The 27727-nt window shown below is 39.6% G+C and overlaps 1 protein-coding gene across 44 annotated transcripts in view; it reads left to right on the top strand.

Annotated features, from left to right (window-relative positions):
* The window catches only part of SORBS2 (sorbin and SH3 domain containing 2), a 200903-nt gene that overhangs the window by 51268 nt on the left and 121908 nt on the right, over positions 1–27727 (top strand). For 2 of the 44 annotated variants that reach the window (XM_081045414.1, XM_081045429.1), the window contains exon 2: positions 18075–18130. The exons of the other annotated variants lie outside the window; for them this stretch is intronic. The gene's annotated coding sequence lies outside the window, so the exon portion shown is untranslated. The remainder of the gene's footprint in view (positions 1–18074; positions 18131–27727) is intronic. 44 annotated transcript variants of the gene reach the window in all.

Here is a 27727-nt window from a genome sequence, read left to right as displayed (position 1 = left end):
ACATCAAGCTGCCTTGGTTTTATGGTTTCTTTAAAACATAACATTCATAAAAATCTGAGACTTAAAAACTTTTTGTTTCCCGTGTCAATCAACATCAGGTAACTACACTGATATTTACTTCAAATCTGTTTTCGGATATTCAAAGTTAAATTTGTTCTTATAATAAATGTGACTCTGTATGAGATCAAGATAAGTGAGATGAAGAAATAAAAGATTTTGACCCCAAGGGAGATGTGGAGGATGAGAAGCCATCTCCTGCTTTACAAATAGAAAGAAAGGTCTTGAAAGAATATGATTGATCTTCGTCGTCCAAAGTGGTGTTGATGGTGTGTTCTGTAGAGAATAGTGCTTGCGAAATGATCAGAAGGTCAAAATGAGACTTTTAGCCCTTGTGACACAAGTTGATAGATGTTGTAGCCCCTGTTTCATAGTCAAATCTGGGTTTTCAAGACTTGCTGCTGCTTCCAAGGTCTATGAGAATTTTCATCCTATTCTGCTACTGTCTGCCAGTAAAAATGTGGCGGGCATCAGTCAGGATCTGATGGTTATACCCAATTTCAAGTTGTGTATTTTATGACTAGAAAACTCTTCTATGTCAGACTCTGATGCCTGTTATTTTCTTGTGACTTTTCCCTTCAAATACTTTATAGGAGATAATTCTGATATAGTCTAAGGATAGTGGAATCTATAGTCTCATTCCAGGTGTCAGTGACTCTTCCTAATGTTCAGACAAGGAAGCAACTGACACTAATCCAATCTTTCCCACGAACTATGTAGCTGTGATTGCTATGAGAAGCAAGACTGTCAATCGCTAAGGGAAAGAAGCATCGTTGCTTGGGTGGTCTGGGCATGATAACTGACCAGGTCTGTTCCTAAATGACTTCATGGAACAGAGGCCTCCCCACCCCACTTTCACCGCCCACCCCCCACCTTCCACTGATCTGCACTGAATATTTAATTTTCCTGTGTTATGCCACTAAAATTTGGGGGTTTTGGTTACAGACATTGGCCACACTTAACACAGTTGGTGAAAGTATAGAGCTACATGACTCTATAATGTAATAGGTCAATGTATCTTCATAGATTTTGTGATTATATATGAAGATACATTCTTAAGGGTAAATTTTTAAAAGATAAACGAGTAATTTTAGAAACTCAGATCCAATGGTGACATGATTTTAAAAGAGAAAAAAACATCATAGAATTCAATTTTTAAATTTCATTTGAAAGTATTTAATTTACATATATGTCTTTGGACACTGCTGATTAAATATTTCTGCCTTCTAAACTAGCCTAAGAGTTATTCTATTGAAAGTAAAGAATGAACAACACATTACATTTTTTTAATTCTTCAAAATGAAATTACCCATTTTACTTTTTCTGAGAGGAGAATTTTTATAAATAATCTTTTAAAATAAACTTAAACTTGGTCAAATTTCAAATCAGTAGCCCAATTAAAATTTGTCAGATTAAATTTTTAGAAAGTGTTATTTTACCTGAACTTCTCAATGAATTGACATAAACTAAAGAAATTTTCTTATTATAAAGTACATCCTATTGAATCCTTATGCAATTTATAAATGTCCTGATAATGTGTCTATGTATTTTACCACAACCCATCTTTTATTTTTTATTTTTATTTTTTTAAACTTTTATTTCTTTAAGTGTGTTTTTCCAAGACCCATCAGCTCCAAGTCAAGTAGTTGTTTCAATCTAATTGTGGAGGGCATGGCTCACAGGGGCCCATGTGGAGATGGAACCGGCAACCTTGTTGTTAAGAGCACCGCGCTCTAACCAACTGAGCTAACCGACCACCCCCCACAACCTATCTTTTAAAAAAGACTTCGAGAGATTTCTTCATCATCATTAAATGACTTGGGAAATGAAAAATGTTAGTGGTGGTGGTAAAATGGTTGTAGTTGTATATACATACCCTGAGCACTTTTTTGTGTGTGTTTGTGGGTCAGTGTCCTACAAAAGCGTAGTGGATACAGAATAAAATGCATTCATTAGGTCTAATTAGGATCAAATATTTATTATGCACCAGTTGCTGCACTAAATGTACTTCCTAGGATGGAAATTGTTTGTGGCTAATGTGCTGTAGCAACCCATAAAGTACTCACCATTGTGTTAACTGGTTCTGAGATGGGTTCCCTCCTTGTGGAATGTCTTTCATCTCATAGCTGCTTTATATATATTTGGCTGGGGTTTCCCCTAGTATTCTAAATGTGACATCTTAATGCATTTTTAAAGATCAAATATTATGAATAATAGACATGCAATATTTTCTTGTCTGATAAATATCCATTAATTGCCTCAAAAAGGGTACAGATTCTTCAGGATATACATTTTTCCGTGATTAAATGGGTCAGCATTCATTAGCAGTTTGGAAAGACAAATACAAAATGGGACCAGTAGCTGGGTTTAATTAAGTTGTCACCTCTTTTAATCTTTTTTTTAAGGCAATTTTCCACTCATTATATTTGAATTCTTTCTGAAAAGGACTGCAGTCAGCCTATCATTGCTTTCCATTGGCATGATTTGGACAGAAGTATTTTCAGTGTATCACAAAAGGGTGACAAAGCTGAATATATTCCTGTAAGAGTCTGTTGCAGTAGCTGTGTATAGAATTCTAACTGCAATAATACTTGTTGCTTCAATTCATGTTTAATAAATGCACAATGTTAACTTTGTCAACGATACAGTACTGTTTTGTAACTAAGTAATGCAGTTTATTTTAAGCGAGTGTTCTGTTTTCACCAGGATCCTCTAGGTTAGGTTTCTCAATCTTGGCACTATTAACATTTTGGGCCAGATAATTCTTTGTTGTGAGGGAAGGACTCTCCTACAGGGTGTCAGGTGTTTTAGCAACCCTGTCCTCCTCCCTCTAGATACCAGTTAGTGCTCCTCTGCACCCCCCCACCCCCAGTGTGACAATCACAATGGCTCCAGACTGTCAGACATCCCATCGCGACCTTAGATAATAAAACCACTGCCTTAGATAATAAAATATCCCTACATTTCAGTTCCCTGTGAAGGCGATTTTGCTTGTTGGTAGATACCGACTCTCGTAAAAACTTTTCTCCAAAGCATCTTGAACTTGTCCCAATTGTGCCTTTGTGCCTGTGCTAAGCTTCTCCTGGGGAATGTCGGGCACCTTTTCTTGGCTTCTTTTCTCTGTGTATTCCCTCTGCTCTCAGATGTCCCCTCCTCTTATATGCACATGTCCTATGGGGACACACACACACACACACACACACACACACACACTCTCTCTGCAGGGGTGTCTCACCACCTTCTGAGGACAGCTTGGACAGCTGCCCCTCCCAGTCCTGAATCTATTCTCCTTAAGCTTGGTTAGAGATTGACTAAGGAGGCCGATTTCCTGCCCATTTGCCACCTAATTTAGCAAAATGTCAAAAATGATCATCTCATTTTTTCCTCGGGCCTGTCTCATTTCAGTTTGTTTCAGTTCTCCTCATGCCTTGATTCTCAGCCCTAGCTCTGACATCCAGACTGTCTGTGCCACAAACATTCTGTTTTTAACTAGTTCATTCTAGCCAGCCCCCCTTACCGCCCCCCTGCCACGCCCCCTACCTCAATCTTAACAAGAAAGTTTACGGATTTCTCTCTTTTCTAAACTCATCTAGTAGTGAGAAATAATAGCAATTAATTTAAGTACCATGTTATATAACGATTCCTCCATGATTCGTGTGAGCCCTTAAAGTTTTCACGTGGTATTTTTTGTCTCCCCAAACAAGGCTATAAACTCTTTGAGACAGAAATCCTATTGTAAACTTTTTTCTTTAATCCTTGAAGTGCCTTATATGTAATGGGAATTTGATTGCTATTTGCTCGTGTGATTTGAATTTCAACACCACCTATAATCAGGAGAAGAGAGTGAAATAATATCAAAAGGAAACGAAGAGAAAGAAGTAAGTGTTCCTAAGTAGCTTGTAGTTTACCTCCAAGTTTCAAAATATAAGTGAAAGCCAAGAAACAAAATAAAGCGGCACAATTTCTTATCCAAATTCACTATCACTCTTGAATACTACTCACTACTCAAGCATTTTATTCTCAAATGTGCACTACTGGTCTGGAAATGTGGGTGAAAGTGGTCCTTGTTTGTTACTTTAGAATTAGCCCATTTATTTTCAATATGGAACAAAGTAACTATGCAAAGAATACACGGAGTCTACCTGTGAATGTCAATAAAGATCAAGTGTTGCGGGCTCCCCAGCAGCTACTGATCCACTCTGGAGCTTTCTTTCTGCTCCATGACTGGACCAGAACATGCTAAACAGCTTAGCTATTATGTTATGACAGGTAATAGGACCTTATTGAACTTGTGAGATTCCATGATGAGTTCAGGGGTGTAGATTCGGGACACAGGTGTGCTCTAAGTTCTTGATATTTTCTAATGGGAAAGAGACATTTCCCATTGCTGGAATGATAAGCAAATTTAAACCCACAGTTTGATGAAATTAAACAGGATTTTATAATATGTACATGTTTGACATGTAAATATAATAGTTTATACATAGGGAATAGCATCAGAAGCGTTGAATAACTTGCTCAAAGTCACTTGTCTAGTGAGTGGCAGGGCAGGGATACTATCCTGGCTACGTGTGACACTGCAGCACCTGCTTTGCCTGCTGCAACACAGGGCTTCTCTGTAATACCAGGGGTGACAAAAAATTGTGTACAAGTAGACACTTTGGTCAGCGTTGCTCAAGCAGTAGTTCGGCTTAATCAGAAGTGTCTGGATGCTGATAGTAACCACTTTGAGCACCTCTTTTTACAGAAGTAATTGCAGAAGTCAAATGTGACTTGTATTCATCTTTTGTTGTCGGTATATATTGAGTATTACAATTTTAATAGTTTTCCTTTCTCAAAATGTGTATACAGTTTTTTGGCACCCTCTGTATTGATGGGATCAGAGGGTGCTTTTTGCATGTATCCATAAATGTGGTCACATTTGAACAGTTTACTGCTTCTCCAATGAATACACTTAGCCACCAGCACCACCAGTATATGTAGACAGAAAATAAAGCCTTTGCACTCAGCTGGGGCAGCAGGCAAGCAACAATCCCCAAAGGGTAACTTCCAATTTTTTGTTTGTAAGAAGCTTACAGAGTATACACTTGACAGGCATGCATGCAGTTTCTTCTTTTGGTTGCATTAAGGGCTTTGGTCTCCATTTCTGTATTTGTTTTGCCTTCATGGGCAACTGAAAGTTTTCCATTAGACTCATAAACTCCTGGAAAACCTGTCTGTTCTGGCCCATTCTGCTTTGGCCTCCACAACATCTCCAAAATTATTCCTCATACATTAATGCATGCATCGAACTACTTTATCTTTACAATTTTCCCTCCATAAAATTCCACTGTTCTAAATATCCATATACTCTACAGTTACACAATTTAACACATTTGTCTCTGTAAATCTGAGCCAGAATGGCCAGGAATCAGACGTCCATGTGATTGATTCATTGGTATATAATCAGCTCTGGTATCTAATGCCATCAAGATTTCAGCTGAAAACTGTCCTTCCCTCCATCCCCCTCCTTTCTTAATAGAACACACAGGCTCTATCCCCTTCTTGCTCAAGGCTGACTTCTCCCTGAGATATCAAGAAGGCAGAAAGCTCAAAGTAATTAAATCTTCTCTGACAGTCTCTGCTGTTCCCAGAGGCAGTTCGGAGCAGGGGCCTGCAAGCTGCTCTTGGCAACAACATCAGGCCTTCTTGCCGCTGGCTGTGGCGCTGGGTTGGGGCAGGCAGTCCCAGTTCTCAGTGGTTTTGCGTTTGCACTTTACACTGCCTGTACCAATGCTGCTCTCCTCAGATGGCCTGCAGCAGCTTCTGCATGGCAGGAAGGTGGGTGGGCTCCCTCAGCACCATCTCTAGAAGTTATCAAATGGCAACATGGTTCCTGATCCCGACTGGTGGCTGGGAAATTCCATGGTTTCATCACAGATCAGTTTTTATTAAAAGAGTATAACTCAGAGTTCCCTAAATGGGCATTAAATAAAAACAAGCCATAAATGTAACAAGCAGAGCCACATTTCTCAACACCTTTTTGGTCACCGTCTGCATCATCTTAGTTTGGAGTTTTCTAGCATTCTTCAGGTTCTTTTCCAAGCATATTGTAGGTGGAGCCTCTCACCTGTGTAGGTGGAAAGATTCTTCATGCAGGAGAGCACAGGAGCTCATCCATAAATTAGTCTCCAGAAACAGGCCAGGGAAATCTTCTAGTTTGCCAACGGTAAAATGTAAACCAGCTCCCATAATAAGTCAGGTTTAGTTATAATTTTTCAGTATATTACTTGGATTACAAAAACAAAAACAAAAAACTGTTGAATAAGAAACTCACTAATAAAATCTAGTTGGATGGGAAAATTATTTTGAGGTTACCAAATCAACTTTCTTTATGCCTAAAATGTTAGTAGTGTCAAACTGTGGATACAAAATCCATAGTAAATCTTCTCTCCCCATCAGTGTTTAGCTGCCCGTGGGCACTCCCTTGATAGCCTGTGTTGACTATAGGGGTCACTTTGCTGCAGTGTGCAGGGAGCTGGTATAGTCCTGTGAGGGTTTCAGAGTTCTGCTCCCCACGTCACCTTATTTCATATTCCCAGAAGCAGATGTAAATATGGAAGGATAAGATTGATGTACACTAAACTCTGAAGGTATTTTCAAGAACAAGTTGCATAAATCAAAGCCAACATAATTAAAAAGAACTTCCCTGAAAGACTTAAGCTTTCTGGGGTGGCATACGAGGATGTAGGAGGTTCCTGAAAATGGAGCAGTCATTCCCAGAGACCCCACTTCATACACTCTGAGCCATACTTCACTGCACCTCATCAATGATGAGGCCAGGGTCACTTGTCTGGATGTTGGGTGGTTATATCCTAATTTCCTTGTTCCACAGTGTCACCTAGAGCAGGCCTCTCTACCTCAGAGTGAACCATGGCAGAACTCGAAAAATGTGCCTCAACTCACCACAGCTTAGACTACACCCGGGAGAAAGGCAAGGATCCCTGGTTCAGGAGGTGGCAAAGGGCCACATCTTTCATGACTCCGGGCAAAGAGCAGTGCATGCTGGGAGAGGACAAGGAGAAGCCATTGCCCTGATCACCTGCAGGCCTGAATCATCTGTCTGGGGCTGAGGTGGGGACCAGCAATGGTATAGACCTGGAACCTCTACCTGTCCTTGAGAGAGGACAGAGTGTCCCCTCTTCTATGATGCTCTTACCAAGAGACATCAGGCATTCCTGAGTACACTGCCCGTGAACTAGCACTTTCCATTCTTTCCAATCAGATCATGCAAGCATGTCTGAGCTCACATTCAGACATTTGCAACTGAAGTTGTGCATCACAGAAAGTTGTACCTCTTGCTTAATGCCTATCGGCTGCCACTCTTTCAAGGGACATCCTGGTTGCTGGGGGAAGAAAGTCTCACAAAGAGATATTTCCTTACAGGGCCTAACCCCACACAGGAATATTTTACTGGGCATTCCTAACACTATGTCAGTCCAGGATGAACTAAGCGTGTCGTAGTTTGTCCCTACCTGGAGCCACAGCCTCCATTCCTACTTAAGTAAGTCTAATCAGATAAAAGGCCATGTGGATCCACAGAAATCTATCACACTTCTGAAAAATAACCCTAAAAACATGCCTATGGTCACAACCCTAAAAACTTGCCTATGTCAGCAGAGGACTTTTCAGAAACAGCTAAATGTGTTTGAATCATGTCACTAGGGAACTGTCTTGTTATGAACTTTCGAAGCCACTTAAGTGTAGAGAAAACATTCTCTCCTATAAATCTTGCCTAAAGATGACCCTGATTGCTGCTTTCCCTCCTGTGCACCTGTCATTGTGTGATTCCTTCTATGATTTCTCTCTCTCTGCTGCCTTTTCCATAGTCTGCAGTGTAGAAAGATAATAATTGAAGTTTTGCTAATGAGTGCAGGGAGCAAAACTATTACCAGGAAGTCATATTTGTGACAGCTGGGGCTGCCCTACATCTCAAAAGAATGGCTTTGAAACCACCAGCATTCACATGGTCGTGGTGTAAGTATAGTTATAATAGCATCCAACCCCATGAAATTTTAAGAAGCAAAAGTGGGAGACAGAATAACAACAACAATTTAAAAATGAGGAGGAAAAGGAAAAGAATGAGGAGGAGGAGGAGGAGGAGGAGAAGGAGGAGGAGGAAGAAGAGTAATAATACGTTAACTCTTCAGTTTGCTTTATCAAACCACTCACTGGATATCTGAACCCTGTCTAACAGAATTTGTAGGATTGGGAGAGAGGCATGCAAAGTAGTTGAGTAGACTGTGAAGTGAAGAAACGAGTTCTAAACAATTGAGTGTGAAGACTGAAAGGATGCAATACATCAGTCATCACAGATCACATGTTGAACTCTCTGCCTTCATCCTCGGGAGTGAAGACAGTGTGGAATAAACAATTACAGGACACACAGCCTGGCTTGAGGCTATTTGACTGAGGGATTATTGGTCTTGTCTCCATCCTCCTAGGGAGAAAGTCGAGCAGTCTTTGCAAAATCAACAGTGTATCAGGCGTCTGGTGGGAATGCAGGAGAGAGTAAGCTACCACAGTCTAGATTTTCATGCTGTGCCGAAATGTAATGAGGTCAAAAGACTTATCAATTGCAGATTTCCTGGAAGCAGCATGCTGTAAAATGAGCTTGTCTTATTTGGATGCCACAAAGACTAATAATAAATGGAAATGATTGTAAAAATATGGTAACTTAAAAAGGCAGCATGTCTCATGAAGAGTAACGGTATAAAACCTCAATCTTCCCCATCGTCTGATCTTGCCATCTCAGGTTCAGATCAAGGGTGCTTTCGTAGCTGGCTGTAAATGAGATCCCTCCTAAGGAAACTGGAGCTGGTACCGACCATGCCCAAAGGGCTCAGAGCTCCTGGTGACACATGCCAGCGGTTGCACAGCTGTGTGGTGGTGTCCAGATGGGGTGTATATAGATAGGGATTTTATAAGTACTTGTTCTCAGCTGTGTAGTGCCACTTCAGATAGATAGCATACGTCAAGGATGAGAAAACACTCGGAATCTACTTCATACCAAATTCACGAATGATTTTAGCAAATACTCCTCTTTCTTGATTTCCTTATTTTTCTCTCTCTTTTACTATAGCAGGTAAATCTTTAGCTCCAATTTTTAAACCTTTGCTAAAAGTTTATTGTTATTGTAGTAATAGCTAACAGCTCCTGAGTATTTACTGTGTCAAAGGCAATAAGGTGAGTGGTTTAGGTGGATTATCTTAGTCAATCTTCAAAGTAAACTGCACTGGAATATAATAAACTCCACATGGACTCGTATCTGTTCTGGGTTCTTGTGGATTCCGGTTGCCTGGAGGGTAGTAGATACTCAATAAATATCTGCTGAAGGAATGAACAAATGTATGAGTGAGTGAAAGAGCAACGTATAAAGTGGGCACTGTTATTGTTCCCATCTTGCAATGTCCCAGATTAAGTGGCTGACCACTGGTGAGAACAAGATGCAAAGTCAGGCCATGTGTCCCACAGCCAGCATACAGGAGCTACCGTTATATAGGTCAGTTGGCTTGGTCTTGTTTTATTTTTATTCACCACTTGCTTTAGGAATTGAGTAGCCCTAAAATGCCAGCCGACAGGCTTGAAAGATAAGATTCTCAAGGGTTATTTGAACTCCACACCCAAACTCTTAGTGGGGCTGGCCCCTGAGAACTAGAAGTTGTTATCTTCAACACGAATGAGCGGAGAAAAGAAGCCAGTGGGGCAAGTTAAATCAGAAATAATGCAAGGGAACTGAGAGACCCATTTCAGAGAAAGACAAGTGGGGCAATTGGGAAGGGCCTCCAACCTTGGAAGGACTCGAGGCCGCAGCAAACTCCACCGGTTCTGAAATGTAGGAGGTAAGACAAGCGAACACAGGCAAGGACGGGGTCGAGTGGGAGGTGATGAGCGTCTAAAGAATCACCGCTAAGGTCAGGCATTAAAGTTTGCTCGTGTAAGCTGGCCAGTGTGTGGTTTGTAGCTGGGTCAGTGTACCTTCGGAGACCAGAAATAAAGCAGATAACGAAAACAAAAATGTATTTTCAGTTTGTATAGATTCTAATGCAATGTCCCTTCAGCCCACAATAGCAAGGCTGCGTATTACAGGTAAGAAGGGCAGGTCTCAGGCTTGCCATCTGCTTCTAAAGCAGTGATCACACTGGAGAAGCAAAAGGTATTTTTCATGCAATTCTCACTCTTATTCTCTCTGTCTTTTTCATTCTTGACTCCTCTTGTTCTCTTACATAATGTTAGAGGTTTCAAATGATGTTTCTCTTCAATGTTTTTATGTCATATGCATTCCTGTATTCACAGACAGTGTACAGACATAGGTCCTCATTTTGCAATTTTTCCTTAGGCTTTCTCTGCACATTTCCGGGCTCTGATTCTATGCCACAGGATCAGTAACAACAGTTACAGCTGGTCTGTGGTGCTTATTTTGCATTTTGGCTTTCCAGCATCACTCCATGCTGCAATGCAGACCCCGTGACCTTCAAGCCTTTATTTCATTAACTGCCAGCTTTCCTTAGGCCAAAGCTACAGATCATTCTTTTGTTGTAAATCAACTTTTCTTTGCAAAAGCAAAGAGGAAACCCCAAGCACCATAAAAAACTTGGCCTGCCCACTCCACAGTGATATTCCATAGGCTGAAGTTTCTGTGCCAGTTGACACCTGACAGGAGTGCATGTGTTTAGCTCTGCCATTTATGTAAATGAATCAGTGCCCTGACAGCGTGCGTCTGCTGCCAGCACAGGTGAAGCCCAAGTTAAATGTGTTGACAAGAGCATTTCTTTGCTCTGCTCCAGTCCTGTCGAAGCCACACACACGGCAGACTTGTATTTCTGTCAAGGGCTTCGGTTTTCCATCATCTATTTTTTATAGCACTGATACTAACCCAATTGCAGCAAATGAAGGGTATTATTTCTGGCTTGGGTGCATCACGATGCTGATTTGAAGGTCTTAGAAGGCAGGCTCCCTGTGCTGGGTTTCATCGTTTACCATGGAAGACTCCATTCAACAAAACGTAAGTGTTCTGAGATGCCTGACATTTCAAAATGTAAATGACTACTTCCCCATGCATGAGGGGGAAAGAACCGTGTGATAATAAGCTGGGAGAGGGATGGAAATTTTATTTGGCATGACTTGTGGCAGGATGACAGTGGGTTGAAGACAAGCACAACAATTTGCTACTTCCTCTGGGTTCTCAGTATGTCATTAATCACTGAGAGAATCATGGTTTATTCTGAAGCAACTTTGTGACATTTCAGAATCGTATTGTCATTGTGCTCTTTCTGAAACATTTGCGCGTCCTCATCTTCGTATGCTATCCAAATATAATAAGCTTGTGTTTTTAGATTTTAAACAGAGTGACAAAGATTGGCAAGTCAGAAAGTTTAGAAGGAAGCTTTCGTAAAGGACCTTAGCTCCATCACATACAGATCACACACACACAAACCTTTACACACTAACACACACACACAGATTTTAAAAATTAACCAGCTAACTAACAATAAAATTATAAATCAGCTTAGAATGCTTTTTGCTTAAAGTAGATTTACTTACAATGATTTGTGAAATATCAATAACTAAAACCATATAGTATTAAGATGCCTGATGTGAAGTTTTAAATCTATGGTGTACTTTACCAAGTGGTTAGTGGTTTTGTGAGAGCTAATGCTGTACAATTTATTTCTCTATGAATATTGATCACATTTTAGTTGTAGCGCTATTACTGCTTCTTCAAGCATGACATTGTTTTGTCCTATATTCTCGAGTCCAAGACCATTTATTAGCTTTTTGACTTTGTGAATGTAACTACCATGTTTAGCTGGTAAAAAGGAAAATACCGTACCAACTCCCTACAAATTGCTATTTTTCAGTGTTCCTATTTGTCTTGCTTTACCTAAAAGCAAGATCAGTAGGACACCAGGAATAGAAACAAGTCAGCTCAGGGCTGCATTATTCACTTTCTATTAAACTTGACAGCTAATTTGTACATTCACACTTTTTTAATGCTAGAGTTCTTGAAATCCTGACAGCTGAACCCTTCCAACTCCAGCTAAATATGCAAATAGAGAATGGAACCCAGAGGGTTCCCTGGCACTGGAATCATTTCCAAGGTATTCTTTTGGTCAAAGACAAATTAATTCTTGTTTAATGCTTTCTAGTAAAAGGGAACAGTGGGCAGTGAGGGCAGTGAGAAAAAAAGTAGAATTGAAAGTGTTATAAAATAAACTTGAACTTTCCACTGAAAGTCACAAAAGGAATTCAAAGACCAACTATTTAATCAAATTTAATTTAAAAAATCATATTAAGTAAGGATCCTTCCTTAGACCCACTGGTGGAATATTTCAGATGCTTTTTCTATATAAAGAGATGTTTAATCTGATAGCAAGTGGCATTTTTATACCCCAGAAAACTTATTTATTCTTAGAAAAGAAGAAATCCTGGACATGTGGCCAGATATGGGAACAAATATTTAAGGGGTAACATTTTTTTGGCATGAAATAGAAAGAAAAGAGGGTGTTTTTTTTCTGAAACTCTTGGCAATGCAGAAAGCTTAAAAATATTTCTAAACTTGCCCAGTTACAAAACTACACAGCATGCTTTGCTTTTTCTGGTCGGGAAGAAGGAAAAACCCTGGGCTGGAGCTGGCCTTCTGAGTCCCATCACTTCACGTCTCCTGACAGGGCTTAGTGAAATTAATGAAACTCCTGTTGAAATGCTCAGCTTGTCATCTATTCCACACACACAACAAATGAAACACATGGCATTCTAAGAAAGAATTTAAAGCAGCCAGTTTCTCAGAAAATATCTAAATGACCCTGGGAGGTTAACAGCACCATCATTTACATGAAAATTGCCTCAAATGTGAATAAGTGTCACCAAAGTATCTGTGTCTGCTACAAGCTGGACATAAACAAGCTGCCTTGATTACATCAGAAGTGTAGGCAGAAGACATGGTTGTGACAACCATGTTCTATTACTATTCCTTCTTAATTCTGAAGGTTCTCTCCAAGTTCTCTCCAAGTTCTCTCCAAATTCTGGAGGTTCTCTCCAAGTTTTCATCTCGTAGTGAATTTCCTAAAGTAATTCTCATTGAGAGCGTTAAGCAGCTAGTGAACTAGTTCTTCGAACTCGTGAGCCACTCATTGTGCTCATCTTGTCTCATATTTGGAGTCAACAAAGTGTGTTTCTACCTGCTGAGTAGAGCATGGAAAGCTTTGTTTATTGAAAGGAAACTTCGCTGTGTTATTACTTTTTTTTTTTAATTCTATCTTAGAACTCAATAGGAAGTCTAGGTCGACAGAACCTGATTTTTGTGGAGGTTTTGCTTTATCCACAGGAGAGTCCTTTCATTCCTCACACCTGCCCTCCCACCTATGGAAAATGTAAATCCTCATGCTAGCACCCTATCTTCTCCGATGCTGGGACCACACTTAAGCTTCCCACCCACACTTTAGAATCAGGACCTTGGAGTTGTCAGGGAACTTACAGACCACTTACTTTTTGAAAAGACAATGTTTTAAGTTTGTTTGTGTATGGTTTTTTTGTTTGTTTGTTTGTTTGTTTGTTTTTAAGGATAAAATTGCCCTCCTCTCTCTACCCCCCAACTTTTCAAAATAAAAAAATAAAAAATAATCTCATTTCTTTTGAATCGCACCTGTATTGTCAGCACAGTTTTCCCTACACAGTACAGCCATTCTGGGGCCTCCAGGTTCTAAAGGAGCAAAGTCTTGACAGTGATTGAGGAAAGAGGAGACCCAGCTCCCGATAATGCCATTGTCCTCATGCCCTGCCTCTCTCTCTTCCAGTCCTGCAGCAGCTACATCCGCAGTCAGGGCTGGACAGCTGCTGCTCTCCGGACCAAAGCGCTTTAAGCCCCAAACCTGAGACTTGAGAGCAGTGGAAAGTCTAAGTGTAAATGCCAAGTCTAAACAATCATTGGAAAATCAACCTCTCCTTCTATCATGCCCTGAAAAACAGTGAAAGAAACAGTGCTTTTAAAGCACTTAAATAAGTAATCACTGAAAAGGGAGAAACTGTGAGCAGTCTCGATGCCAGTGAATGTCTCCAGTTCTTACCTTGGTTACTGTTCTTCAGTAAAAGAGGGTAGAAGCTCAGATTAATAGATGTTGCTAAGAGCAACCCAGAAGTCTGACATTTTTATTGTGCCTCAGTCAACATGCTAACTTGGAGTTATGATGTTAGTGAGGGGTTCCCTGGGGGAATTATGCCATTAAGTGTGGTATTGTTAGGTAAAATGGGGCAGGCTTTCTTCTTGGGAAACCTTTCAGTTTACTTCAACATGGGCTACCCGTTCCTCATTCCAAGTCACTGCTGAGAGTGAGCTGTGAGTGGATGACTTGGTGTTTTTGCTCAGCAGCAGATGTGTGGGGAGTTGGTGGCAAACATGGATGAATGAATCTTGAGTGTAGTGTTGGAGTACCTTCGGGTTTGAGTGGGTTGTGTCAGGGTAGCCCTGGGCTGAAGGAAACGCCCGAGGCTGGTGTCCTTCACAGCACATGCCCTATACCCATGTTCACTTAGCGCACATTGGCTCCTTTTGGGAAAGGTGTTTTGTCTGAAGCTTCATTTTCAGACTGTTAAAGTATACAAAAGGAAACTAATGCTGTCATCAGTGACTGTCATCGGCTTCAAACAAACCTCCTGTCCTGTTTTCTCCTGAGTCTTGAGGTCTATACGGTCACCACCAGAATACCCAGTTTGTTCATGAACAGACTTTTACCTTTGTGGTCCCAGGGCACTCACAGACCAGGGATGACTTTTGTAGGGGAGGAAAAAATAATTTCCCCTCTGCCCTTCTGGGTTCTTAGCTGAGACCCCTGTAATAAAAGACTGATTAACAGGAGAAAAACAAACAAGTTTTTTTAACACGTGTACTTCACGTGTGCGTGGGAGATACCCAAGGAAAAATAAGTAAATCCCCAAGGTGGCTTAGAATTTAAACTTAAATACCACCTTCACAGGAAAGATGTCAGCCTCTTAGGGGAGAGGACATGATTTTTAGGAAAGATGAATGGGCCCTTAGAAGAGCTAATGGGAGGTATGATGGTCTGTGACAAAGTACGTCTGGGTTTGGTGTCGACATCTAGCCCCCTCTCCTGTGACAAGCGTTTCACCTGATTGATGAAACTCCTGGGAGGGGATTTATGACAATTGAATTCCTCTTGGAGGATCTGTCTTTAGTCAGATAAGAGGAGTTCAGAGAAAGCCTCTCCCTGCATTGCTGTTTTTCAAAGTGCCTACAGCTCAAAATAATCAATATATACTTAAGTGGCATATATTTTGTGGTGGTATATTCTGCTACCCTTCACTTTTAAGCAAGGACATCGATTTGCTATTTCTTTTAATCTTATGATTGCCTTAGGTGCAAAGCATAATTTTTTGTTTGTTTGTTTGTTTTGGCACAAGCCCAGACTTGCACTCTAACACCTGCATGAAGGTCAGTAGTTAGTGATTTTTAAGGATGGCACAACTACAAAATTTACTGCAATTGCTTCTTCATTGACTCAGTATCCAAACACTCAAGAAGCCATGATGAGCGAACTATTTGGAATTATAATGGCGGGGCACTTTTAATGCAGCCGTAGCAGAGTGTGTCTGAGCACTCATTCATTCCAGGGCCAGGCTGCCTGACCCTGCTTCATTACTTAGATCTGGTGAACCTGGTACCTGTCAACGGACCCACCTTGTGTTATCGAGATGATTACCTGAGTTAATATAAAAGCTTAGAAAAGAGCTTGACGTACAGTAAGCGTGGTAAATGTTGGCTGCAATAAATATTACAATTGTGTTGCTGGGAACTTGGTAACATTAAAAATTAAATTCTAAACATTTCTATGAGATAGTTTAATTGCAACTGTTAAATCTAAAAATCATCAAAACATATGCACGGAATTTTAGTTATCTGTACGTAAATATTTTTTTGATCCAGCATAGACACAGGGCACAAAAGCGTGTGCGTGCGCGTACACACACACACACACACACACACACACACACACACCACAGAGGAATACACTCCAGGAATGGCAATTTAACTAAAGTTTAACATAGAAGCAGGTGCACTTTTTATTTTTTTATTTTTAGTGAGATTTTCATCAGGTATTATTTATAACACAGGTAGTTGAAACAGAATGAAGTCTTGGAGGGATTCTTTGTGAATGTATGTGTGCAGTTTGCCTTTTTCTCCTTGTTGGTAGAATAGTTTCATTTAGGACACAAGCTCCCTTCCCAAATTTGCAGATATCTGCAAACAGTATTCTGCCCAGAAGGGAAAAAATAGCTTACTGTGATTCATTTGAAGCAACTCTCCTAGGATGTCAAAAGACAGCATTTATTGCTATTAGAGGATTGATTTATCTGTAGGAACACATATTGCTTCTCACCATAAAATCAGGGCCATCCCTTGAAATAGATTGACTGGGCAACTGCCTCATAAAAGGATGTGAGGACACCTGACAACTTCCCACAATCCCCAAAGTAGGCCCCCACAGCCCGTGACCCTCACTTCCTAACTGGTCTTAAATTCCTGCAGGAGGGTTTGGGGGACAGACATCTGTGTTTAGAAAAAAAAAATGACTTCTTAAAATATGTTATAATTTACCTGAGAGATAAATTCAACTTATGTTAGCACATTTTCAAGTCTTAAGTAGTCAGATAATCTACTTCACCCCCTTAGTCACCCTGAAAGGTGACTTTCAATTAGCGAAAAGATTCTGGGCAACAAAGATTCAAGTTGCAGAGAAAGAAAGGATCAAGAGCTGGTGTAAATATTAAGAAAAGATTCTTTGAGAAAGGGGACATAAGGGCCTCCTTACATAATGAATTGGCTTTGGTTAGAGAGAAGGGGAGAACTCGCCAACAGAGCCAACTTCATCAGGCAGGAAATGGGTTTGCTCCCTCCTCTTCTATTCTGCTTCGTGCAGATATGGGAAAGACTAGAAAAGCACAAAGAAGATGGTAATGGCAGGTATGAACGCTGAGATCTCTGCTGTACAGCATGCTTACATGCTATTAAATGCTACTCAGTGGTCATAAAGCTTTGTGGGAGAACATTTGTTTAAAATAAAGGGGCAAGGAAAGTGGAAATGAATCAACAAAATGGCTGCCCAAGTCACCCTCACCTAAGACAAACTCCGATTTACCTTTTTCCATATAATTATAGTGACTAATTGTGGTATGTAACAAACTAAAAAGAATAACAAGTATATGCATAGTTTCCTTTTCATAGTTTTTTTCCTGAGAATTAGGTATCAAACCTTGTAAAGAAAAAGTATATATGAGGTCTGACAGTTAAGGTCGCGAACTTTGTTGCAACGATGTTGCTAAACTTTTTTGATATCAGAAGGATTATTCATTATGAATTTGTACCAACTAGAGAAATAGTTAACTAAGTTTACTCTTTGGAAGTGCTGAAAAGGCTGCGTGAAAAAGTTAGACGACCTGAACCTTTCGCCCACAATTCATGGCTCTTAAGTCATGCCAAGGCACCAACTCACATGGCACTGTCTGTGAGGGAGTTTTTAGCCAGTAAATAAATAACTGTATTGGAACACCCTCCCTACTCACCTGATCTGGCCCCCAATGACTTCTTTCTTTACCCGAAGATAAAGGAAATATTGAAAGGAGGACATTTTGATGACACTCAGGACATCAAGTATAATATTTGATCAAGTGTAATACTGATGGCCATTCCAGAAAAAGAGTTCCAAAATTGCTTTAAAGGGTGGAGTAGGCACTGACATGGGTGCACAGCTTCCCAAGGGGAGTACTTCGAAGGTGACCGTAGTGATATTCAGCAATGAGGTACGTAGCACTTTTTCTAGGGTGAGTTCGCAAACTTAATTGTCAGACCTCGTATATAGTGATAAAGTTAAGTTTTCCTCAGTTTGATTTCACTGCTATTTTGGTTGTTTGGAAACTGTGGGGCAGATCCCACCCACCTATTTATTGTAACATTTCTTTTCTAGAGCCAGACTAGGACAGACTCATATACCATTCTGATCTGGGTGCATTTCTTCAGAAGGTACGCTGTCCTCATGGGGAACCACGACTGCCTGGGCTTGGGGTTGACAAGGCCAGGAGGAAATCCATGCATGTATTTTAACAAAAAGATCTCTCAGTGAGGTTAAGGAAATAAAATGATGGGCAGCAAAGAATATGAGAGTACTCTGACCCCTCCTGGACATTCATTCCCATTACGTTCCCAGCAGAATTTCTGTTTTGAGATTCTGCATGGACACCCTTGATTTAAGCAGACTGAAAGGAGGCCAGTGGGGAAATCAGAGGAAGCAGGGGAGGCAAAAGCGATACCAAGACAATGCGGTTTGCTTCTTACATAGTGATTGTTTTGGAATTCTTTACTCTGCAATATTTCACAATGGAATACTTTGCTGGGGAACACTGTGAGGAAACTATAACTGAGCCCCACTCTTGCCCTAAAACTCCTTCCTTTTTGCTGCTCAGTCACAGCCATTCACATTAGTCCCTGCTTGTTATAGCGATGCCTCTTGCTCATGGACGCCCGACAGGGTCACAGAGACTGCTTTTATTACCACACACACACCTGATAGGAGGATGTCTAAGCCCCTCCGAACCACCTATGCTGAATTTTCCCTGGCTTTCCACCTGGCTCTACTGGGCCCCTGTGGTGGATGGGACAGTGAGGCGCACCTTCTGGAAGTCACTGCCTACTGCTTTAGTCGGATTGTTTCACCTGCTGACTCCCAGGCAGAATTCTTGGCTCTCTCTCTTCCTGAAATCACCCTGGTCAAATATTATCTAGATTTTATTCCACCGTATGTTGTTCATCTAATCATTATGGAAGAAGCTACTGGAATCTACCCCCCCCCCCACAAGCAAATTTCCTTAGATCCTTTATCCTTTCACGACAAATTGTTTAAATCTCAGATTGCAAAAGAAGAGAAGCTTAGAGGATATATGTACATCACTTTATTCATTTCTTAGGGCTGCCCTAACAAAGTGCAACCAACCAGGTAGCTTCCAACAAAAGAAATACATCATCTCACAGTTCTGAAGTCTCGAAGTTTGAAATCAAGATACCAGCAGGGCCATGCTTCCTCCCTAGCTTCTGGAGACAGCTAGAAATCCTTGGCTTGTGGCAGCATCACCCCAATCTCCACTTCCATTGTCACTAGGTGTTCCCTCTCCTTGTGTTTTTGTCTCCAAATTTCTCTCTCCTTGTAAGGACACCAGTCATTGGAGTGACCGCCCATTCTAATCCAATATCACCTCATCTTAATTTGAGTATATATCATAAGCAAATATATATAACAGATATATATAGAGAGAAATAGATAGATGATAGATAGATAGATAGACAGACAGACAGACAGACAGACAGACAGACAGACAGATAGATAGATAGATAGATAACTATATATAACAAAGTGTGTATCAGAAGCTTGGAGCACACACTTCAATCCCCAGACTCAGCACTCACCCCCCTCCCACATCCACAGAATGGACACCATGGAGGGCCGTGACTTACTGTCTCCCTTTTAGGACGGGTCCGAGTGGCCCAGGCTATTTCTGAGTGAGGCCAGAGTGTAGAGGACTAAGCACCCCGCACTATCACCCAGGTACGTTCGTTTCCCTGAGAAATCATGAACTACTAAAGCCCTGGAGAGTATCCATATGAATTTAAGCCTGCCACTTACTTTTTCTTACATACTATGATCATCCTTGTAATAGATTATTCTTTTTTGACATCTTTTCTGTCACACTTTGGGGCCCTTCCTATCCACGCACAACATTAAGATTATCTTCTAAAGTCACAAGTTCTTCTAAAGCCTGATATGTCCCCTTGATTGTTCTGACTTCAGAGAGCTGCAGAATGCCCTGGAGTTACTTATTCCCATGTAAACAATTTGTAAGATCACGAATCTCCATTGAACTTTCCGTTTCCTACTGATATATTACTTTTAAACGGAAAATTTTGTCTTCCTTCAGGATTTATATGTACATTTTTTTAAAGAAAAGGGATCATATATCAGGGTACAGTTATCAGATTGTATAATTCATTGTCTACAATCTATAATAATAAGCTATATGATACTCTTAGTCCTCCATCTGCCCTGATTTGATTGGATATCTAGAAAAAGACAGGGACAAAAGCAGAATGAGAGGGAGGGAGGAAGGAAGGGGAAAGAGAGAGAGAGAGAGAGAGATCACTTTCTAAAAGTCAGTACTTGGTCCTTACATCATATTTTGTGTGAGGACAGAGAATCCTACTGAAAAAGTAAATACCAAGAGGCTTAGTTAGGTATGACAGTGCAAAAACATTTTATAAATATTTTGATAAGTAGACACAAGAGAAAGTGATTTGTGAGGTGGTTATTTTGCATTAGGCTATGTTCAAAGCCAATTGAAATTCTTCATTTTCATTAACCATTTAACTGTGTTCTGTTTGAAGGAATGTTCTATTTTAAGCTCCTCCCATAGAGGAAGGTAGTCTCTGTATTTGAATCTGTCCAGATGAGCCTGTACTGAAGTAAATTCTATGTGTCATAGATGTAGGAAAGAATTTAAGTTAACCACCAGGACTGAGTCTTTAAAAAAAGCCATTGAAATAGTATGGATATGTGACTATGAGAAAAAGATGTAAAATAGTGAGTGGCGTGTGAGTCATTTGTTCCCTAATAGAAGAAAACCACCTGTTTAGTAGTTTTCATAGGAAAAGTACTCAGTAAGCAGGTAACATGGATTTTTTTAAAAAAATATATCCGTAAAACATTTTATCAGTAACAACAGAATTTGGGTAGGACACTGACCTGCTGCGAAGTCAAGATAAAGCCCCTGCCTGGTGTCACAAGGGATGATACCTGTTCACCTGTTTCTGGAGGCCGGTCAAGTGCCTGGGGCTCAGCTCTAAAGGTGAGGCTACATTCAAAGCATGAATCAGCACAAGTCCCATGACTTCCAGGCAGGGCCCTGAGCTGAGACAGCCCAGGGCAAACTGATTGCTGCAACTTGGGCCTCCTCCCTTCATAGAGGAATCTCTGACCTTTGTTGAGGAACTAAAAAGAGACCAAGGCCAGGACTTCTTGTCAAAAATGCTTAGTCATCAGTGTTCTATTAGAATTCATGGAATGCATATGTTGCCTTTATTTTTGAAGATTCATAAGTGCTGAAACATGACTTAGTAAAGTGTCTTGGTTGTACTGACAGTGTCCCTATGAGTGGGAGAAGCCATGTTTCACAAAAAAAGAAAAGGAGGTGACTCATGATGAAATGAACATTTGGGGATAGTTTTCCGGTGTGTGTGTGTGTGTGTGTGTGTGTGTGTGTGTGTGTGTGTGTTTAATTCATGGTGACCTTTTTTAAAAATTACGCTGTCTGTATTGATTTTCATCTGGTATTTTCATTTCATTGTTTTGAGAATATATTTCTCATATCATTAAGTATTCTTCAAGAACGTAAATTCATTAGCTGCACAGGGAATTATACAGTAAATAAGTAAATTACAACATACCCCAATGATAGATACTAAAATTATTCATCTCCTAACATGAAAGGAGCCAGAAATTCTTCTGCAATGAATTTTGTGTTTTTCTCATTCCCTTAAAAAAAGTTATGTAAGTTATACCGTATATGAAATGTCATGGGTTGTTTTTTTTTTCTACAAAGTAGATCGTAATAATTCTAAAATTGGGCAGAACCATCTGGAATGTGAGTCATTAGACTAAGTAAGAAGAAAAAGAGAAAAAGTAAAAAAGTGCCTTCCCAGGAAACTGAAAGTCTGCATTTTTCCTTGTATTCACAGGCTGGGAACTGGGGATCTGAGCAAACATTAGATTGCATGGCTTTTTAGAACTAACTGACGCTGAGTATTGGTAATTCACATGCCTCCAGAACTGCTGCCATCAATTAACTGGATGGTGAGGAATGTTCTTCCCGAATTAGTTTAACATAAGAACGAGGTGGACAGAGAAGGAAGTAAGCATCTAGTGTTGCTCTTACTTACTCAGAAAATGAAAATTCAGAAGAAAATCCTATTTATAGGCCCTTAGAGAGGAGTCCTCTGAAACAGTGGAGACTTGCTCCACTGGCCCAGAGAGAGATGGATAGAATGTCAGTGAACATCTAGATTCCCTTTATTTTTCAAGTTTGCGGACTTAAAGGTTTTCAGCAGCTTTATCCTGAACAAGAGTTTCACTTGTTAATACCAGTAAAACTTACACTTTGCCACATAAGAAAATAAAGGAGAGTGGGAAATAATCCGTTTCTATGAGTCAGAGATATGGCTTTCCTGTGATAAGATAACAATTACCAGTCACAGAATTCTTATCATATGTTCTTCCCTGTGATAAAACACTTTACATGTATTATTTAATTCTCATACAACCAGTGGTAAACAGATATCATCATTCTATTCTACAGCTGAGGAGGGAAAGATTGGAGGGCTGACTTCATTCATTCTTCTACTCACTCCTTCAAGAAAACATGTATTTGACTCCCAGTGTGTGGCCAGCTGGTGTGAGTGCTGGACATACAGTTGGGAGCGGGGCCATCGTCTCTGCCTCCTCCTGGAGCAGAGAGGACTCACAGCTGGGATTGCCTCTGTCTGCCTGTCTCCAAATCTCAAACTCTAACAGTGCAACTTAATGAGAAACCTGTGAGATTTCACAGGAGATCAGTAAATAGTATTGCATCTTCATTTATTTTCTTCCTGATTTGAGAATCACCCTGATTAACTTTACAATTAGGAATTAAAACAGTAAGTGCTATTGTGCATCATTTTGTGATGACTCAGTGAATGCAGGAGGCATTCGGTTAACCAAATGTAGAAATAAGGCCCTGTGCTTTCGCTACTTCACCAAAAAGAGTCTGTTGACCACAAAGACAAGAATGCTTACAGGGTAGGGTAGAGGCAGTGAAAGATGTAATCACCAGTATTTATCTAGAATATAAGATTCATCACAATTACCAGTTAGAATGGAAAAGATCTTAGCAAAATATTTGTAAGTGATCCCCATATATGAATACCATTTTGGGGGGAAGCCAAAGGCCTTTATCAACCAATAGCCAGATGAAAACATTTGCCGAGGTAAGAGATGGTAGAACCAGAGCTTGAAAGCGTTGATTTGTGACCACATTCTTTCCACTATACCACATAGTAGGCATTTTTAGGGAACACAATCCCTGACATTATATTACATCTTCTGTTCTCCATAATAAAAGAGAGAACCTTAACTGAGTCCCATCTTTGGACTAGCTGGATAGGCCCACAGACCCTGAAAGGAAGCACTTTGTTTTTGGAATAAAAATATTTTTTTGAACATTCTAATAATGTCCACAAAAGTTATTCTCCATAGGTTTACTAAAACTCAAATTAATTGTAAGAAATTGACCACATATATTTCGTGTTTTTGTGTTTGTTGTGGTTGTTGTTGTTGTTGTTGTTGTTTAATATCAGACCCCCTAATCAAAGATTATACCACCAGGATGGGTTTAATCGTAATTCAGTCATATTGCCATGAAAGTTAGTCATCAAAGAAAGCATAAAACCTGAATGGAGCAGATTCAAAGACAAACATTAACCAGTAATTCAGAACAGTGATTGAGGTGGTTTTATTTGTGTTTAATTATTTTTCCTGAACAAGCTTTTTCTTCTTGCTTTATCTGAAGTGTGTATCAAAACTGGTTTTATCAAAATAAGCCTAATCATGAGAGATCGTTTAGAAATCGAGTTTTATCGTTACCTAATGGTTTAATAACTTTGATATATGAGGCTTGTGTTCCAGTGAGCACATTTATTTAAGGGAGCTTATGGAAAGAAATGAATCTCTGTAAACTTTTCCTTCTTAATGTAGGTATGATCTGATAAAAGGCTTAATTGGGTAATCTATTAGCATAATTGTTAATTTTTCAGTAATACTAAAAAAGTCAAAAGCATTGAAATAAACAAATAAGATCAGCTTATTAAAAATGCCTTCTATGAGAGTATACTAAAGAGGCAACTACTGAATTTATTAAAATCCTCCTAACTTTTTCTTTATATAAGTATTATTACTTTGATAGTTAGCCATTAATACAATATGTTGACTCTGAAACCTATTTAGTTAGTTGTAATTGTGATCACATAAGTAATAGGATCATTAAAGCAAACTCTGGACATTTAAAAATCTGTCCTCTTTTCAGAGGGGAAGAGAATTTGCTGTAATGAAGCTATTTCTATCACATCAGTGTGGATTGAAATGACTGACTCATTTAGTAACCATGGAGATAATGCCAAGGAGAATGAAGAGAGGAACATGTGTGTTACTTCCAGATGTCTGTGTGGACACATCTGTGCAGGGATCCAAATCTGTTGGAAGCATACTTAATGTCTCAAAAAACCAAACTCACTTGGTTTTGCTTTCCCTTTATGCTTTTGTTGATTCTCTACAACAGCCTCAAGTAAATGTGAAACAAGGGAACCCAATACTTCACTCACAGGACCCTACGTTCTTTCCAGAAATGTGTCTCATATTTAAAGATGCATGTCCGAATGTGCTAAAAACAGACCCTCCTCCCAGACACATTTCTACTACTTCTATTTCTGAAATCCCTGGTCAATGTCCAGGCTCCCATACTATATTTATCTTTATATTTGTGTCTCTATGTTTCTGGCCTCCGTTTTTATAAGTTTCTAATATATTAGTACATATATAATTATAGGGAAAACAGTACAAGAAAAGGAAAGACCATCAAGAAAATAAGCAACCAATCTCTTTATTCACTCAAGCTAAGTCTAATTAAGTTTAACACACACACACACACACACACACACACACACACACACACACACATATATTTGATTTTTTTAGTGATTTCCGAAACTATCATCTGTTTGGCTTAAGTAGCACAGAGCTCCTATCAAGAAACTTTGTTAGATAAGTATCTTTGGGATAGGTCTTTTATAAAATGACTCATGGAAACTTCAGGTATTTTTCTATTTAAAGTCAAATTCTATTATACTAATCTGTTCTGGTGATATTCAGCAAGTATTTACTGAAAGCCTATGACGTACAAGGCACAATGAAGAGTACGAAAGTGAATAAAGTACGGTCCCTGCCCTCAAGAAAATATAAACACAAATAACAAAATGAACAAGAAGAAGTGGCGCAGATGAGGAACTATAGTAGTTTACATGAGAGTGAGCAATTTATGCTGTTTACATAGGGGGCTACTTTGATGTTGACCTCTAAGAATGGGTGTGATTTTAAGAGTAACTGGGAGTAATCCCAATGGAAGAAACATATCACAGGAGATGTGACTCGAAATCCTATCTGCCTCGCCACACCAGTCATATGCCCCTGGAAGATAGGGACTCGCTTTGATGATCTTGGCACCTTACCTAAGACCCAGAACAGTGTCTGACACATGGTAGGCGTCCAGTTAAAAATGTCCTGGTTACACTCAAAAGAAGACTGAAACCTAAAATGTACAAAAAAAGGAGCAGCAAAAAGTCCAGCATAACTAAAGGACAGAATATGAAAAGGGGGGACTAGATGATAACATCTTGAAAATTAGGTTGGGAACGTATTGTGCTGGGCTTGATTTGAAATTTATTCATAGATTATGTGAAATCACTGATCCTTTTCAAAATATTAACCTTGCAACAACTGCACCGTGGAATCAAAAGAGAGAGATTGGTGGGGAGGACTAGAGACAGGAAAACCAATCAAAAGACGATTATGATCATTTATTTGCTAAAATGAAAGTAAAATGGCAGACAATGAGCCTGAGGTTAGTAGCAATAGCTGCAAGTACTGTGTGAACAACAGCAGAAACAATGATAAAGGCTACAAAGAGCTAATGTTTAATGATCAATGCTGTGTCTAAGAACAAAGAAAATTTCAATTAATTACCTCTTGGGACTCTTACCACAAGTTGTAATTCACAAGTTTATAGGTGAGGGAATTGAGATTTGGAGAAATTAAGTAACTTCCTCCAGGAATCTCTGCTAGAAGCTATGTGAGGAGGCTATGTGAGATTTTCTTTGATCCTTTGGAGCAGAATTCCATGTGGTAGGGGCCAGAAACCTACATTTAGAAGCGCTGTCAAATGCAGATTCTCCTTTGAATACATACGATTAGCTAGAATATTCAGCACCGGTGGCAATAATTCCAAACTAGACCCTCTGGAGCACAGTGCTTTTTGTAGGATAATTCCCACTCTTGTAACTACTGGTATTGCAGGCTCTGATGGTTTGTAGTTGTTGACCTACCAAACGCTGAAGTTCATTGTAAATATTAACAAAAATCCTCGAAAATAGATGTCTAAATCTTTTTATGGAACCTAGTCAAAGATTGACTATAATTGCTTTTTAAAAAAAAGCTCTCCATTAAAATATAAACTGGCAACAATCTTGTATGTAATTCATTTCTTAAAAACATATCGAGCATCTAAGATGTACAAGGTACTAAACTAGATGCAATGAGAGATAAATCTGAAAAAGAAATTAGCTTTGAGCTCACATATGTTATAGTGAGAGAAACAGACAGACACGAAGGAAATAATTATTCTAGAATTATTGTTCAAGGAAAGTATTTTGAGAACACAGAAAGAGTAATTACAGTCAATACACTGGACATGTAAACAAGCTAATTTTAGAGTCTCTTTCCGTGTTCAAGGCTGTGAGGAATACATGCATGATTTCAGAGACTATTATTGACTAGGGGAAAACAAATTACATGTTACAGGATTTGAACAGATGATGAGCATTTTTAAAAAATGCAGAAAGAAAGAGTAATTCATTCAGGGGGAGGAAGCCTTGAAAGGAGAGTGAGATTTGGGAGAAAAAGGTTAAGGAAATTCTATATCCAGATTGGGAAAACAGCATGGATATACGTCCATGGTGGATTTCAGGAAGAGCAGACAGACGTGGCTGAAGTGAGGGATGTGGCAGAAGACGAGACTAAAGAAGGAAAATGGAGTCAGATCAGGGGATTGCCTTGAGGTCATATTATACTGTTAGAAGTTTGACTTCTCAGATAACAGAGAGTCCCCAGAAGTTTTGCAGAGATAATTGGGCTAGGTTTTAGTAAGAGCCCTCTGGTAGCAATATAAATAGCTATGACAAAAGGTAGGAAAGTAAAGTTAGGGATACCTATTTCAGATCTGAAAGACCAACTGAATCTGATCACAGGATGGCACATTAGGAAACTGGTAGAGAGGTCAATTCTGCAAATATACCAGAAAATAATTGTTCTTGAAGGATAACTAGCTCCTCCTGGTAATTGTGAAGACCATTAACCAGCTGCTTATTCTTTACTCCTTTTTCAGTCTCGATGCATGAACACTATTCAATAAAAACACACAAAATTTGTCCCAGCACAGCTTAAGATCAAATTTATGGTGTCTTTTTTCCCTAAAACACCCAAGCATCCTCAAAAAAGCCAAAAGAGGCTCTATGTAAGTTAAGAAACCCAAGATCATTTTAATACTAAACACTTTGGGTTGGTAACTCTACTGGGAAGCTGAAACAATGAAAGACTGACTTATACCCTCAGAACTGCTTCCTGATGTCCAATTTTAAAGAAAATGGTGTACGGAAGAGAGGAGTAAAATCACTTAGAGTATCAGGTGCTAAAAACTAGTTGCTAAAAGCCCTGAA

This window comes from Rhinolophus hipposideros, assembly GCF_964194185.1.
Source record: "Rhinolophus hipposideros genome assembly, chromosome: 4".
Lineage (NCBI taxonomy): Eukaryota > Metazoa > Chordata > Mammalia > Chiroptera > Rhinolophidae > Rhinolophus > Rhinolophus hipposideros.
The sequence above is the reverse complement of the archived record's forward strand: the minus strand, read 5'-3'. Positions and strand labels throughout refer to the sequence as shown.